Consider the following 15791-nt stretch of genomic DNA (forward strand, 5'->3'; position numbering starts at 1 on the left):
TCGGGCTGGCTACAGGAACGGGGCACAGAATCATGCACTAGGCTGGCAGCTAACGAGCCTGCTTCCGTGGCGAAGCTCCCGTCTATTGCTGGGGCGGGGGGGTAGATTACGTTTAATGCTGCTTTGGATGCTTGCGGAACTTGCGGGACGTCAGTAATGAACTCTGAGCTTCGTAAAAAGTAAAAAATAATCCTTGCAAAGTCACACGGGGAGGCTCATTATAGCGGTGTCCTTAGGAGCAGCCAGACCAGGTGAGACACGTGCGTGTTATAATGATGTCCTGGTGGCATGCCGAGAAACAGACCCCTGTGGACACACTCCGAGCAGGCCCGGCGTCAACACAAGTCCACAGGATCACGTCAGCCCCTCCTACCCAGGTGCACAGCTGCCCTCTGTCCTGGGAGGGCCGCGCCTGGCTTCTGGGATTTGTGCGAAGGTGTGTCTAAGTCTCCGTTCCTACGTGCGTGTGACAAGCTCTGCAACATGCCTTCCTGTGCCAGGTGGAGAGCAAGACTGTACTCACCTTCTGTTCACTTACAGCCTCTCACGGGATGCTCGTATGTAAATACAAATAAACCAGATGATGAAAGGAAAAGACCCTGCTAGATGGCTGACCCCTGTTGTCTGTGGCCCAGAGCCCTTGGAGGAGGGCCCAGGGCCCTGATGTTGTGCTTCTCCGTCCTAGAGAAGCAAGAGATCTTCTTCCAATCAGGTCAGAATCGGGTGCTTCTGAGTCGTGGCAAAGTCATTGCCATTTGGAGACAGGAAGGGGACAAACAGGTGTCCACGTATACTGGTCCCTCTGACCATGCACTTTGACTTTCCTGCCTCAGTTTCCCCACCTGAGAAGGGGGGCTGGGGGCCATTCTTCACACGCAGCAGGGCTATGCTGAGGGCTTGTCAGCACTGTGGCAGGCCCTGTGTTCCAGCTCCTCCTGCTGCCCTTGCTGGCAGCTCACTGGGCAGAGGGCGAGGGAGGCCAGCCCAGCCTGCACATGCTGGGGCCATTTCTGCCACACACCCCGCATGTTTCTTGCAAATTTCACTGAACTTAGGGAAAGCCGGGCTTCACACCCATTCTGATGGGTTGACAGGATATGCTTGCAAATCACGGCAAGGCAGCCAAGCTGCTACCTGGGGCTCCGCTGCCCTTCTGAGCCATCCTGACACAGGCTTGGCTCCACGAGGTGGTGGCCGCGAAGCCTGCAGAAGCCCGGACGAGCGTGCCCTGCCAAGCCCAGCAGCTACGCGACAGAGCTTGTAGGGGCTGTGATTTTTCCGACGCGAGCTTCACTGTGAACTCCTTTTTTTATGGGAATGAACGCAAATCCCATCTTTGTTCGAGTTCCGCACCTCTGGAGAGAACGTGCTCACAGCCACCGCTGACGTCCTTTTGTGGTCCATGGCAGGCTCCAAAGCCCAGCCCAGCGTGTTGGGAGCAGCTCTTCAGCCAGGCTGTCTAATTAGCAGAGTTTTGGGCAAGGTTGGGCAGTTAAGTAGTCCCCTGCCCCCAGGCCTCCTTCCTCCACAATAATTAAAAACCCAGGACCAGACATGTCAACAATATTGCAGGGACGGTGGCCAGTCTCCCTGGAAATGCCATCAGTGCACCAGGTGCGACTCCTCAAAGCTCCCCCAGGAAGTGCAGGCTCAGAATGCGGCGCAGAGAATTCAAATGAGTTCTGACTTCAAATGACCAAGAAGACGGACTTCATGCACTCAGGAGAAAATGAAGCAAGCGTTCTCATACCAAAGATCTCAACCACTCAGGGACTTCAGAGGTCATGGAAAGTAGAATTAAATAAGTTTATTTTGGGGCAAAAAGGTCTTGAAACCAGGCATAGCTTTTCTTCCGTACTACATGTTTTCATGAACTTTTTGAAGACCTCTCATATGTGTGAATTTCAAAAAAATGATTTGTGGGGCTGGCATTTTGTGGGCATCAGTTCGAGACCTGGCTGCTCCACCTGCAATCCAGCTCCTGGGAAAGCAGCAGAAGATGGCCAAGTGCTTAAGACCACGCACCCACGTGGGAGACCTGGAAGAAGCTCCTGGCTCCTGGCTTTGGCATGACATAGCCCCAGCGGTTACAGCCATACAGGGGAGAGAATCATCTGATGAAAGACCTGTCTCTACCTCTCTCTCCATCTCTGTCACTCTGCCTTTTGAATAAATAACTCTTTAAATTTTTTTAAAATGTTCTACAGTAAAATAAACACCTTTGAATTCCATTCTCCATGACCTTCTGAAGTTCTTTTGTATATTTATAATGTGCTACTTAATGAGGATGATAAATAGTTTTTCCTAATTTCCAAGTAATAGTTATTTGTATCACAATTTATTAAATAAGCTTTGATAAGGGTGGTGAGAGAAAATATAAAATGAAATTTACCTTTCCCACTTGAATAAATTCTCAGCAGTCACAATGACTTGGGCGCAGCAGTGATCAATGGGCAGAATACTCCTTCAGAGTACCTGTACTTGTGTACCTGTGTGCATTTACGCAACTCTACAGCTGCCGTAAGCGCCTGCAAAGCTCTGACTGTGGCACCGGCATCGCGTCACGGTTTGCTGGTGAGCGCCTGGCTGGTGCACCTGCTGCTCCAGGCAGGTGGCCTCTGCCGAGCTCTGTCAAGGGTGCGGCACACCAAGCAGCGTCACGGAGGAGCTGCAGCAGCCACCCTGCAGAGCCAGCCACTGAGCGGCACAGTTGCGCCTGGAAGCTGTTGGCAATGCAAGTTTTAGCCCCACCTGCAGCTTTCTGTCTCTGCGCTCCAAGGCCCCGGGAGTAACTCTAACGCAGTCCAAATTCACAGATGTACCGTAGGGGCACCGATTACCGTTCTCCTGGCTAACTAAACCTCAAAGATCAAAAGCTCTGCCAGATCCTAGACCTCTGAGCTTGTCTTCTGTCCCTGTATGTGGTGAGAATTTTGCATTTCTGGAGATTTTTGTCACGTGCTTGCATCGCTTACTCCACCTTTGCAGAAGTAAGAATCAGTCACTTAAAAATACACAACGGGGCAGGCATTGGCCCAGCAGTTGAGATGCCCGTTAGGGTCCACTGGCCCACACTGGTTCGGATCCACTGGTCCACACTGGTTCGGATCCACTGGCCCACACTGGTTCGGGTCCACTGGCCCACACTGGTTAGGGTCCACTGGCCCACACTGGTTCGGGTCCACTGGCCCACACTGGTTCGGGTCCACTGGCTCACACTGGTTAGGGTCCACTGGCCCACACTGGTTCGGGTCCACTGGCCCACACTGGTTCGGGTCCACTGGCCCACAGTGGTTCGGATCCATTGGCCCACACTGGTTCGGATCCATTGGCCCACACTGGTTTGGGTCCACTGGCCCACACTGGTTCGGGTCCACTGGCCCACACTGGTTCGGGTCCACTGGCCCACACTGGTTCGGGTCCACTGCCCACCCTGGACTGCCTGGGTTTCCGGGCTCCTGACTCCATTTCCCTGCCAGAGCAGACTTGGGAGGCGGTGGAGACGCTCAGGTAACTGGGTTCCCGCCGCTCACACCGGGGATCCGGATTGAGCTTCCCACTCCTGGATCCAGCTCTGGCCCTGTTCCTGGCCGGCCCCGGCTGTTGTAGGTATTTGGGGAGTGAACCAATGGATCGTAACTTTCTGTCTGCTTTTCTTTCTGTCTGCCAAGTAAGCAACAAATAATAGAATGAAACAATGCATCGATCCCGTTAGGAATACAAAGATTCCGTCTGATCACCGTTTGGCTTCGTCTCTCCAAGCTTTCATCCCAACCAGTACCACCACCATCATCATCACTTCTTTCATAATAGACATTAATTCCCCAAACTTTCAAATGTCCCATGTTTAGACATGCAGTAATTTCCTCAATTTTTTCCAAATTCTGAAAAATGCCTTCTCTCCTAGGAACACATCCCCAGCAGTGAGGCCCGGGCAGCGTGAGCGCTGAAGCTGCCCAGTGCCTGGCCCTGGGTCTCCGCGTCCACCGGGCCTGTCTGTGGACCAGGCCGACCCAGACACTTGGACTTTCCTAGGTGACTTCCGCCCTGAAAATTGGCCAGCACTGCTCCCCAAAGTGTGCAAGTCCAGTCACAGAGGGCGGAAGCCTGGGCTGACGTCCACCCGCTCCCCCGGCCCCTGGAGGACACTTCCTGTGTGCGCCACCTCTGCAGGGCTGCGGGCTGGGAGTGGAGCGCCTGGGTCTGCCTCAGAGCGCGCACACACAGCAGCCAGCTCACTGCGCAGACCGCACCGGCGTGGGGACTGCCGTGTGCCCCCGGGTGCCCGTGACTCACAAGAGCAGGAGTTACGTGGCAGAAATGTCGTGACCCCGTCGTTAAGACAGCCGTAATCAACAGGCAGCCACTGATGCACAATCGAAATCGGTGATGTTCTAAATACCGACACTAAGAGCCCACCACCCACCTTACCGAGCTGGGGCTCTTTGCATCTGGTACCGACCGTGTGAGGGCGCCCCCCGGGCTTCTGCGTGGGCCGAGGCGTGCCGGGGTGGCAGCTGTCTGTGTGGGTGGCGGCCACAAGCGTACCGCGTGGGTTCCCTCCTCGGCCAATGCGGGCGTGGCGGCCGGGAACCAGCTGTGTGCGCCCCGGCCTGGCCGACCTTAGTGTCGCCTGGATTCCAGTGATGAGAATGTTCACGACGCGGAGGAGCCCTAAGAGCGTGCGCTGCGGCCTCCGCGAGAACAGCGGGGAGCAGCCCCGTCCCCTCCCCGGGGCTCGGAGCCACGTCGGCGCCGCCCTGAGGCGCGAGGGACGCCCCCGTGGGCATCCTGGTTGTTCCGCCACGACCCACGCCCCTCACCCCTCACACCTCACCCCTCACGCCCCTCACCCCTCACCCCTCACCCCTCACCCCTTACACCTCACGCCCCTCACCCCTCACGCTCTTCACCACTCACCCCTCACCCCTCACACCTCACCCCTCACGCTCCTCACCATTCATGCCCCTCACACCCCTCACACCCCTCACACCCCTCACGCCCCTCACCCCTCACCCCTCACACCTCACGCCCCTCACCCCTCACGCTCTTCACCACTCACCCCTCACCCCTCACACCTCACCCCTCACGCTCCTCACCATTCATGCCCCTCACACCCCTCACACCCCTCACACCCCTCACGCCCCTCACCCCTCACCCCTCACACCTCACACCTCACCCCTCACCCCTCACGCTCCTCACCACTCACCACTCACCCCTCACCCCTCACACCCCTCACACCCCTCACGCCCCTCACCCCTCACCCCTCACCCCTCACACCCCTCACCCCTCACCTCACACCCCTCACGCCTCTCACCTCACACCTCACCCCTCACGCTCCTCACCACTCACCCCTCACCCCTCACGCCCCTCACCCCTCACACCTCACACCTCACCCCTCACCCCTCACGCTCCTCACCACTCACCCCTCACACCCCTCATGCCCCTCACACCCCTCACCCCTCACACCTCACCCCTCACCCCTCACACCCCTCACCCCTCACCTCACACCCCTCATGCCTCTCACCTCATGCCTCTCACCCCTCACACCTCACGCCCCTCATGCCCCTATCACGCCCCTCACCCCTTACCCCTCACACCTCACCTCCCTCACGCCTCACACCTCACACCTCACGCTTCACACCTCACACCCCTCACACCCCTCACCTCATGCCTCTCACCCCTCACACCTCACACCCCTCTCACACTCCTCACCTCACGCCCCCTCATACCCCTCATGTCTCACACCCCTCACACCCCTCACGCCCCACGCCCCTCACCCTTCACGCCCCTCACATCTCACACCCCTCTCACGCTCCTCAACTCACGCCTCACGCCCTTCATGCCCCTCACACCTCACGCCTCACGCCCCTCACGCTCTGGGCCCTGCCTCCAGCCTCGCACCCTCCCGCGTCACCCCCGCCCCTCCCGCCTCACTGTGGAGAGCGCCTCCACGTTCTGGTCAGCCTCGCGCGTGGCCCTCGGTTCCCGCAGCCCAGCCGCCGGTCCTCCTGCGGTCCTGCGCCGCAGAAGCCTTTCCCGCGGGGGCGGCTGGGGCGGAGCAGAGCCTGCAGCGTCCTCCTGGTCCCGGCTGCGGAGCTCCCGCCCCTGCCCAGCGCTGCCGCGCGTGGCCCCGCGCCCCACTGTCTCCATCACGTCTGCCCCAGGGGCTCCTGTCACTTCTGCACTGTGTCGCCCCCGTGTCCCCCGGGCAGAGGCAGGTGTGAGCTCCAGGCCCTGCACAGGGCACAGCAGTGCCCCGGAGCCACACCCACCTGCAGCCCTTCCCGGGCCGCCCCACGGTCAAAGGTCAGAGACAGACCAGCACTGAGCCAGTGCTGCTCCGGGCGCATCCGCCTGAGGTGACACTTGGGGACCTGTCCCACGCTGACTTTCTCTCGTCCCCACCCTGGGAGCTGTCTCTTCTGCTGGAGCCCAAACCTCAGGGACCCCGGGGTGCTGCCCCCAGCACCCATCCCGGGAGCGGTGCCCGACACGGAGCAGCCCGACTTGTCCCAGCTGGGGAACCATCTGCAGGTGTGGGGAGACCTGCGGGCACCTAGGCATCACCGGCCCGACCACAGAGACCTGCGGGCACCTAGGCGTCACTGGCCCGACCACGGAGACCGCGGGGAGAGTGCGGCCCGTTCACTGGCAGCAGCCTCCCCGCGGGGGGGGTCCTGGGGCTGGGCTGGGGGATCACAGCCGCCCCCTCCCGTGAGCACGGCACTTTGACCCCAGCCTCTCCTGGCGTCGTGGAGGCAATGCCCTTGGGCCTTTCCACACGCGGGCAGGTTTCGCAGCCTCCCCACGACACCGGGGCCAGGCCTGGATGCCCTCACTGGGCAGGTCCCTCCCCTGTGAAGGGACAGCCCTCTCGGCCATGTGTGTCTGTCAGTGCTTCTCAACTCCTCCCACAGGGATGGGGACAAGTTCATGCCCAGGTGTCCCGCAGGGTGTCTGCGGGGTGATCAGGTGGAAAGGAGGTCCCGGCCCAGCCCAGTTGGTGTCATAAGAAGAGGAGGTGAAGACAGGGGCACCCCAAGGGACGGCCCTGTGAGGACACAGGGAGAAGGCGGCATCCGTAAGCCACAGGAGAGGCATCGGGAGCAGCCAGCCCTGCCCAGATTGGGCCTTGAATGCCGGCCTCTGGAGCTGGGGGAGAATCGGCCCCACTGCGCAAGTCCCGGCGCCCAGAGCTGGCTCACGCCCGCCATCGTCCCTGAGAGCACGGGTCCAGGAGCTGGGGTCTGCGGCCTGGACACAGAGTGTGTGGAGGCCCCACTGACAGACGGGTCCAGTCCCTTCCATGTGAGAAGAGAGACCCTGGGCACGGTCACCGGTCTGAGGCATCAGCCACGCTTCCTGAGCTGTCCTAGAGCAGCCACCGGCGAGTGCACGCGGGCCGGGGTGTGGCCCTGCAGGGACTGCAGCTGGGCGCCTGCACGCGACCTCGAGCCGGCCCCTGGACAGCCTGGACACAGCACGAGCGCAGGCAGGGAGGCCCTCGCTGGTCAACACACATAGAGCCCTCGGCAGTGCGGCTGCATCGTGGCGCAGCGCACATCGGCACACACGGCCCCTCGTTAACGGTGTTCAGGTGGCGCTGCAGAGCCGGGCCAGGCGTGCGTGCCCGCGTGCGTGTGGAAAGCAGCACCACGGGTGTGGGTCTGGAGCTGCCGCGTGACTGCTGGGCCTTTCATGAGCTGCGAGCAGCAGGCCCGGCCGCCCGGCATTTGAGGGCCAGACAGGCAGCTCCCGGCCTCTGGCGGCAGCCGCACTTCAAAGTCCTCGCCCTGCTGGCTTGGTTTACACCTGAGCCAATTAGCCCGGGGATCAGAGGAGCTGCAAAGGGAGCTGAGCCCTCCTTTCTGGGCTGGGGACGTCACTTGATCCAGGTAAGCTGATCCAGGGAGGACAATGGCCGAGCAGGCGAGGAGGGGAAGGGAGCGGGATGGCAGGGCGCAGGCCGGTGCCGCGGTCGGGCCTGCGCTCAGGGGGTTTGTCGGGCTTTTGTCACCAACAAAGGGGCTAATTGAAATGGAGCAGTCTGCAGGCTGCTTGTTGGCACATCAAATATGCTGTAAGATATGCTGATCCCGCTCCTCCTGAATTATTGAGCATCTCGGCTTCCAGAAATAAACTGGGGGCCGGGGGCAGGAGGCTGACAAAGTGGCTCTGCTCCTGCCAAGGCCCTGCCCACACGGGCACTGCACCTGGAGGCGGCAGGGCCCCACAGCCTCCTGAGCCCCAGGCAGGGCTGAAATGGCGTGTACCCCGCGTTCGGGTGGGATGGGGATCCTGGCCCCGCGACCCTTCCTCCAGAGGGACCGTCTGTCCAGAAGAGTGTGGGGACCGTATACCTGCCATTGGGCCCAAGGGTAGGATCCACTGAGTCAGGTCAAAGCTTTGTCCAGGGGGCCGGCACTGTGACGAGGTGGGCTAAGCCTTCGTCTGCAGTGCCGGCATCCCATGTGGGCACCAGTCCAGGTCCCAGCTGCTGCTCTTCCAATCTAGCTCTCTGCTGATGGCCTGGGAAAAGTATCAGGGATGGGTGGATGGGCGGATGGGTGGGTGGGTGGATGGGTGGATGGGTGGATGGGTGGATGGATGAGTGGGTAGATGGGTAGATGGATGGATGGATGGATGGGTGGGTGGATGGGTGGGTGGATGGATGGGTGGGTGGGTGGGTGGATGGGTGGATGGATGGGTGGGTGGGTGGATGGATGAGTGGGTGGGTGGGTAGATGGATGGATGGGTGGGTGGATGGGTGGGTGGATGGATGGGTGGGTGGGTGGGTGGATGGGTGGATGGATGGGTGGGTGGGTGGATGGGTGGGTGGATGGATGGGTGGGTGGGTGGGTGGATGGGTGGATGGATGGGTGGGTGGGTGGATGGATGAGTGGGTGGGTGGGTAGATGGATGGATGGGTGGGTGGATGGGTGGGTGGGTGGATGGGTGGATGGATGGGTGGGTGGGTGGATGGATGAGTGGGTGGGTGGGTAGATGGATGGGTGGGTGGATGGATGGGTGGGTGGGTGGGTGGATGAGTGCGTGGGTGGGTGGGTGGGTGGATGGGTGGGTGGGTAGATGGATGGATGGATGGATGGATGGGTGGATGGGTGGATGAGTGGGTGGATGGATGGGTGGATGGGTGGATGGATGGGTGGGTGGGTGGATGGATGAGTGGGTGGGTGGGTAGATGGATGGATGGGTGGATGGGTGGGTGGATGGGTAGATGGATGGATGGGTGGATGGATGGGTGGATGGATGGATGGGTGGATGGATGGGTGGGTGGGTGGGTGGATGAGTGCGTGGGTGGGTAGATGGATGGATGGGTGGATGGGTGGGTGGGTGGGTGGATGGGTAGATGGATGGATGGATGGGTGGGTAGATGGATGGATGGATGGATGGGTGGATGGGTGGATGAGTGGGTGGATGGATGGGTGGGTGGGTGGGTGGGTAGATGGATGGATGGATGGATGGGTGGATGGGTGGATGGATGAGTGGGTGGGTGGATGGATGAGTGGGTGGGGGGATGGATGAGTGGATGAGTGGGTGGGTGGATGGATGAGTGGGTGGGTGGGTAGATGATGGAGAGATAGAAAGCAAAGGAATGAATACTTCCCAAATACATTTCAGGGTTTCCTGCGCTTACGCATGGCATGCGCCTCCCCCACCTGAGGGAGACATCTGCAGGGAGGAGAGAGCTCGGGCGGGAAGGGTGGCCTCAGGAAACCATGTGCCTTCAAGTCTGTTTTCAGAGGAATGTTGGGAAGTGATTTTGTGTAGGAAATTGTTCCTGCCCAGCAATGACAGCAGAGAACTCAGGAAAAATTCAGATCTGTAAGTGGTGCCAGTCTGGAGAGATGCGGATCAGATCGAACACTTCTCCTCTAAAACTAAACCTACAAGCAGCCACACAGGCTGCAGTCTTAACCTCAGCACTAGCTCCCAGGCAGACTGAAGGAAAAGCAGGAAACAGCGGGAGAAAGGACCAGCCAGCGCGGCCCTAGCCGGGGGAGGCCGATGGCCGCTGTGTCTGCATCAACGCTGAACGTCGGGGTCTGAGTACGGCGACAGGCTGGGCTGGCCTTCATGCCTCTGCTCGGCGGCCATTCCTCTCAAAATCCCTCACCTGTCCCGTGCGCCCCGGGTCCTGTCAGGCCAGACCCCACGGCTCAGCTCCCCTCTGCCCCGAAGCCCACGCCCGCCCTGACCCTCACGGAGGTCACCCCCAGCCCCACCGCCAAATGCACCGTTGAATCATCTCGTCACAGAAGCTGGGGACCGACATCCGCGACAGCAAAACGCATCCAAAGTCAACTGGACGGGGGCTCGTTCAGTGTCCGGACTCTGGCGGAGTCACTGCTGTGCCCCGAGCCCGCGGTGACGTGTCTGTAAGAGGGAACAGTCGCGGGGTCCTCCTCTCGGGCGTGCAGGGGGCTGTGGCAAAGCGAGCGATGGAAAGCCCCACTGCTGGTGGCACTGTGTGTCACGGCACACGGTGCCACACAGAGACACACACAGGGCACACGGGCGGCCTCCCCGCTCACCCCTTACAGACCCCCTTGGCCGAGACTGGCATGCACTCGTGGTTTCACAGTCACCAAGCTGACCCCGGCCTTTGAGTGGGCACTGCTGCAAGGGTGCCCACCTCCGACCAGGCCACCTGCCCACTGTTGGATCCTAGTAGGTGACAGCCAAACCCCCGTGGGGCCCGGGACAGTGAAGGCCTGGTGGAGCAAGCGTCCGTGCTTGGTGGGACTCCGTCCTGCCAACAGCACTGAGCCCGCCCTGGGAAGACCCTCAGTTTCCAACTCAGGAACACGTCTGCCCACCCCCACAAGCTAACACATTTCAGGAGGAGGTTTTGTGGAAAGGAATATTTGATCAGAGACAGAGCCCGCCCGGCTGGCCTCCTCGTTGGGCTCTCTCAGGACAAGTGTCCAGGCTCTGGGCCTCTGCCCTCTGCGGTGTCCCTGGAGCCCCGGCTGCTCCTCCATGGGTGACGTGGCAGCCGGCCCTCCCTCTGCTGTGGGGTCCCTCAGTTCCTCGTGACCCAGGGTGTGCAGAACCCAGAGATCACTCCGGTCTGCCCTGATGGCTTCCACCATTCAGCCTAGGATGGGGCTTTCGAGAGCAATTTTACCTTCATTAACTTAGGGCTCAAAGAAACTGCTCACCGTTACTCAAATTCCCGTTTGATCTTTAAAGAACGTTTGACCAGTTAGGGGATTGTGATACAACACTCAGTTCTCACACCCAGGGGCCCCGGGGAAAGCAGACGCCCGGCACGGCAGACGCCTGCAGGGCCACGCAGTCCAGCGGCCCTGGGCCTGGCAATGGAGAGCACTGCATGTCTTGGTGGGCCTGGCGCACGCTGTGGGCCGGAGAGCCACGAGTGGCTGCCACAAGTCCCCACGGGCCCCCTGCTCCCCACAGCCCTCCACGGGCACCCCCTGCTCCCCACAGCCCTCCACGGGTCCCCCTGCTCCCCACAGCCCTCCACGGGCCCCCTGCTCCCCACAGCCCTCCACGGGCACCCCCTGCTCCCCACAGCCCTCCACGGGCCCCCTGCTCCCCACAGCCCTCCACGGGCCCCCTTCTCCCCACAGCCCTCCACGGGCCCCCCTGCTCCCCACAGCCCTCCACGGCCCCCCCTGATCCCCACAGCCCTCCACAGGCCCCCCCCTGATCCCCACAGCCCTCCACGGCCCCCCCTGCTCCCCACAGCCCTCCACGGGCCCTCCTGCTCCCCACAGCCCTCCACAGTCCCCCCTGCTCCCCACAGCCCTCCATGTTGGCACCCTCACTCCACCCATCGGGGTTCTGCCCTCCTCGCTGATCTTAGGGCAAGAACTGAATCACGCGTCAGCTGCATTTGCTGGCAGAGCACTTCACTGAATGGTGGACAGCGCCTCCCTGAGAACACCGGTCATTCACGCGCTGCGGTGGCTGCCCCAGCAACAGGATCAGAAGGAAGGTTCCGGGGCCGCCGCCATGCTGCAGAGGCACAGGGCCGTGAGGTCGGCACCCACCCGGGTGTCAGCTGCCTCTGCTGCACCTTCTGCTGGCGGCTTGAATCCGGCTGCTGCAGCGCACCCTTTCACACGTCAGGTGGCACCACACAGAGAACTCGCAACACGGTCCTGCCCGGAGCTGGAGTCAGCCTTCGACTCTCTGAGGGCCTCCCTGGCCTTGACCCTGTGCTTCTGCATCTCTGGTTGATGCAAACCCGCTGCACAGTGTGACAATCGCGGGCACACACAGCGCACCGCGACCTAGCCGGCGCCATCAGCACTTCCTTCTCCTTCTACAGTTACCGTTTCTCTGTGTCGGGGCCCTCTCGGCATCTCTCCTTGGGTGCCTCTTGAGGTCCACGGTGAGCTATCGCTAGCTGTAGACATCAGGACTTGGTCCCCCAGCCTCACCGTATCGTGGCCTCTGTTGTCCAGCGGCCGCCCATCCCGCCTTCCCCCACCTTCCCCCGCCTTCCCCCGCCTTCCCAGGCTCCGGAGACCCCGTCCTCTGCCCCCGCTCTCTGAAAGCAGTGTTTTTAGCTTCCACATAGAAATCTGTGTTTCTGTGCCTGATGTGTTCGCTTGAGCTGAAGTCTGCCAGTTCCGTCCGTGTTTCCACGAACCACAGACTTTCCTCTCCCTTTTGTGGCTGAGCGCTGTTCTCCGTGTCGTGTCCCGTATTTTCCCACGCATTCATCCAGTGACGAACGCCTGGATTGACTCTGTGTCCGGCCGCTGTGAGCACAGGCGCAGATGTCCGTCTAACACTTGGTCTCACGTCCTGTGGGGCTGCCGAATCCTGGCGTCGTGCTTCATGTGGATATTTTACTCAGAGAGCTCCCATTTGCTGGTTCACTCTTCAAATGCCCTCCACAGTCAGAACTGGGCCAGGCCAAAGCCAGGAGCTGGGCACCCAGCCTGGATCTCCCTTAGGTGGCAGGGACCGGAGTGCTTGCGCCACCCTGCTGCGTCCCAGCCGGAATGGAGAGGAGCCGGACTCAGGAGCAGACATTCCAGTACCGAACATCCGGGTCTCGAACCCCGACCCAGCCAGTGCACTGAACGCATTCGCAAGTTTCAGTATTGGAGGACACTCCGACCCAGTTTCAGGAGGCTGGCTGCTTGGCGTTCCCCGGCAGTGGGCAGTGGGCAGTGGGCAGTGGGCAGTGGGCACGGCCTGCCCTTGCTGCACAGCGCCCCCACCTGCGAGTGCCCGTCTTTCTGGCCGCAGCCGAGGCACCTGGGCGTGGCGCTGCCTCACTGTGGTTCTGACGTGCGTTTCCCTGACGATGAGTGACGAGGCCCTGCTGTGATTGGTTATTGGCCGGGGGGGGGGGGGGGGGTTGGCTGGTGATTGTTTTGCTGCTGAGTTTTGGATTAACAGAACTGGTGATGCTGGTGCGGTGTCTGAGCCGCATGGCACACGGCTGCACTGGCTTTTCAGGGGTAGAGACCTCAGAGTTTCTGCCACAGACGCCGGGGATCCAGCAGACTTGTTCCGCACGCTGCGGCACGTGGTCAGACAGCGGCCTGTGCACCGGCACCACCCACAACACCACCAGTGCCCTCTGCGCACAGCTCCTGTGTGCTGTCTCCTTCCCAGCTCCCTATTTTGCCTTTGCCTGTCACTCTCCTGTACCCAGACCTGAGGTACAAACTGGGAAACCCCTCCCCGTGCAGGAGCACACGCGACCCTGGGATGGGGATGGTGTCGCTCCTCGCCATGCCCCCGTCTCGTCGCCTGCGGGGAGATCCCCCAGCCCCTGCTGGCACCCACACTCTCCGCAGCCTGGGTGCTGAGTGTGAGCGCCCCGGCTCATCCTAGCAATGGAAGCAGCCAAGCTTCGGGTGGGGAGACGGGGGCGGGTCTTCCACCAAGACTCGACACTTGAGAACACGGTGCTCATTGTAGGTCACCTCCCAGGAAGCTTCGGAAGCTACAGCCTGGCTGCGATGTCTGCTGTGGTCTGGTGACCGAGCCCTAATCCCAGTCAGCAGGGAGCCCAGGGTGCCCCGAGCTGCACCCAAGTCCTCCCCTGAGTGCACCCTCAACTCCCTGCAGGCTGCACCCTCGGCTCTCGTGATCAAGAGATCAAGATCATGAGTGATGACGGCACCAAGCCAGGGAGGCGCGGAGGCCTCCCAGGGGGCTCTTGTTTGGGGCAGGGGCTGCACCAGACCTCAGCTGAGCATCGGCCCCAGGGCCCCTCGCCTGTCCTAGGAGGGCGCTCACCTGCTGGGGAGCAGGGCCGATCCCGCTGATTCTGCTCTTTATAAAAGGCAGCCCCTCCTCTCGGGGTCGAGCCCACTTCCAGGAGGCTTGCTGTCCCGGGGTCTCAGGGCTCCCCGATGCCTGCCGGCCCCTCCCCCAGGGCCCCCCGCCGTCAGCTCCCACAGTCGACCTGAGGCACCTGCCGAGCTTCTGGCTGCTGGGAGTGTCTCGCTCACAGAAGCGCACGCCTGCTCACATTCTCATCTTAGGAGTGCGCCGGAACGCGGGGGCTTGTGTGTGCACACAGGGAACTTGGCTGAGCTGGGGACATAGTGTGTTTTTATCAGGAAAAGCCAAGTGAGTATCTATTTCACAATGTGTCAATTTTCCATCCTGCTCTGACAAATTCTGTGCACAGGGAGAGGCAGGGGGTGGCTGCAGCCTCCTTGGCTCTGTGTGGAGTCCCCGCACCCCAGGGCACCTGTGGGGCTCCCGCGTGATGGCAACGAGGACAGTGACACCCACCCCCCTGTGAGCACCCAGACCCGCACTCGCCTCCAGGCAGGGCAGGGAGCCCCGCACAGGAGACAAGTGCTGGCTTCCTCTGGCTCTGTCCCTCCACACTCCTTTTCCTCGGCCACAGACCTGCCTCGGTCCCGCGGGGCCTCAGCACCAGTCCCCGGGCCTGGAAGGCCTCCCCTGGCCGCCTGCCGGGTGGCTGCTGCCTGGCTCCGCGGGCTGCCCCTCCGTCCTGGCTGCGGGGACAGAGTTCTGCGTAATTCCTTCCTTCCGTAGTCTCTGGCTCCCCCAGTAGACAGCCGCTGCTCTGTGCGCAGCCACGTGGCTGGTGCCGACCAAGGCTCCCGAGTGCGCGGCTCCCCCGGTCCAGCCTGAGGCATGGAGCCCCTGGCTGTGCACACCACAGGATCCCGACCCACCCCCACACCTCCCACGTGGGCTTTGAAAGAAAATCAACCCCGTTCCTTTATGGTCTCAACAGCTAGAGAGTCACTTAAAATTCTACTGGATTTGAGCAGCAAAAGTCGCAAATTACCTTTCAAATACATGAAACGGTTCTCAAGTGTTTTTTGTGGACGTTTTTGTACTTGTGTCCGATAGCATGTGTGTGCCACCACACTCAATACTAACTCACGGGGAAGTGGTACCGTCACGCACCTGTGAGCACCGTGACGTCACTCTGATATATTAAGGAGCACTTAGCACACACAGATACAAACATGTGAAACATGCACTCTACACATGCTTGCACACATACCACGTGCACACATGTCCACGCACATGCGGCACACAATACGCACACGTGTGCACATGCATTCATGTGATGCACACCCGCGTTTCCCTTTGCCTTGGCAGCGAACCCTGCTCGGGAGCGGCTCACGACTCTGATGCCAGGGCTCCTGCTGAGGCAGCCGGCGCTTTCTTCTCCGCCTCCCCCAGGTTGTCCCGTCCTCCCGGACACCCTCAGGGTCGGCCCCAGGGCCCCCGGCCTGCTCGACAGACGAGACAGGCTCAGCACTGGAGACTTCAACACACAG

This window comes from Oryctolagus cuniculus, chromosome 14 (assembly GCF_051225735.1).
Source record: "Oryctolagus cuniculus isolate XC-2025 breed Fujian yellow rabbit chromosome 14, ASM5122573v1, whole genome shotgun sequence".
NCBI classification, from domain to species: Eukaryota; Metazoa; Chordata; class Mammalia; order Lagomorpha; family Leporidae; genus Oryctolagus; species Oryctolagus cuniculus.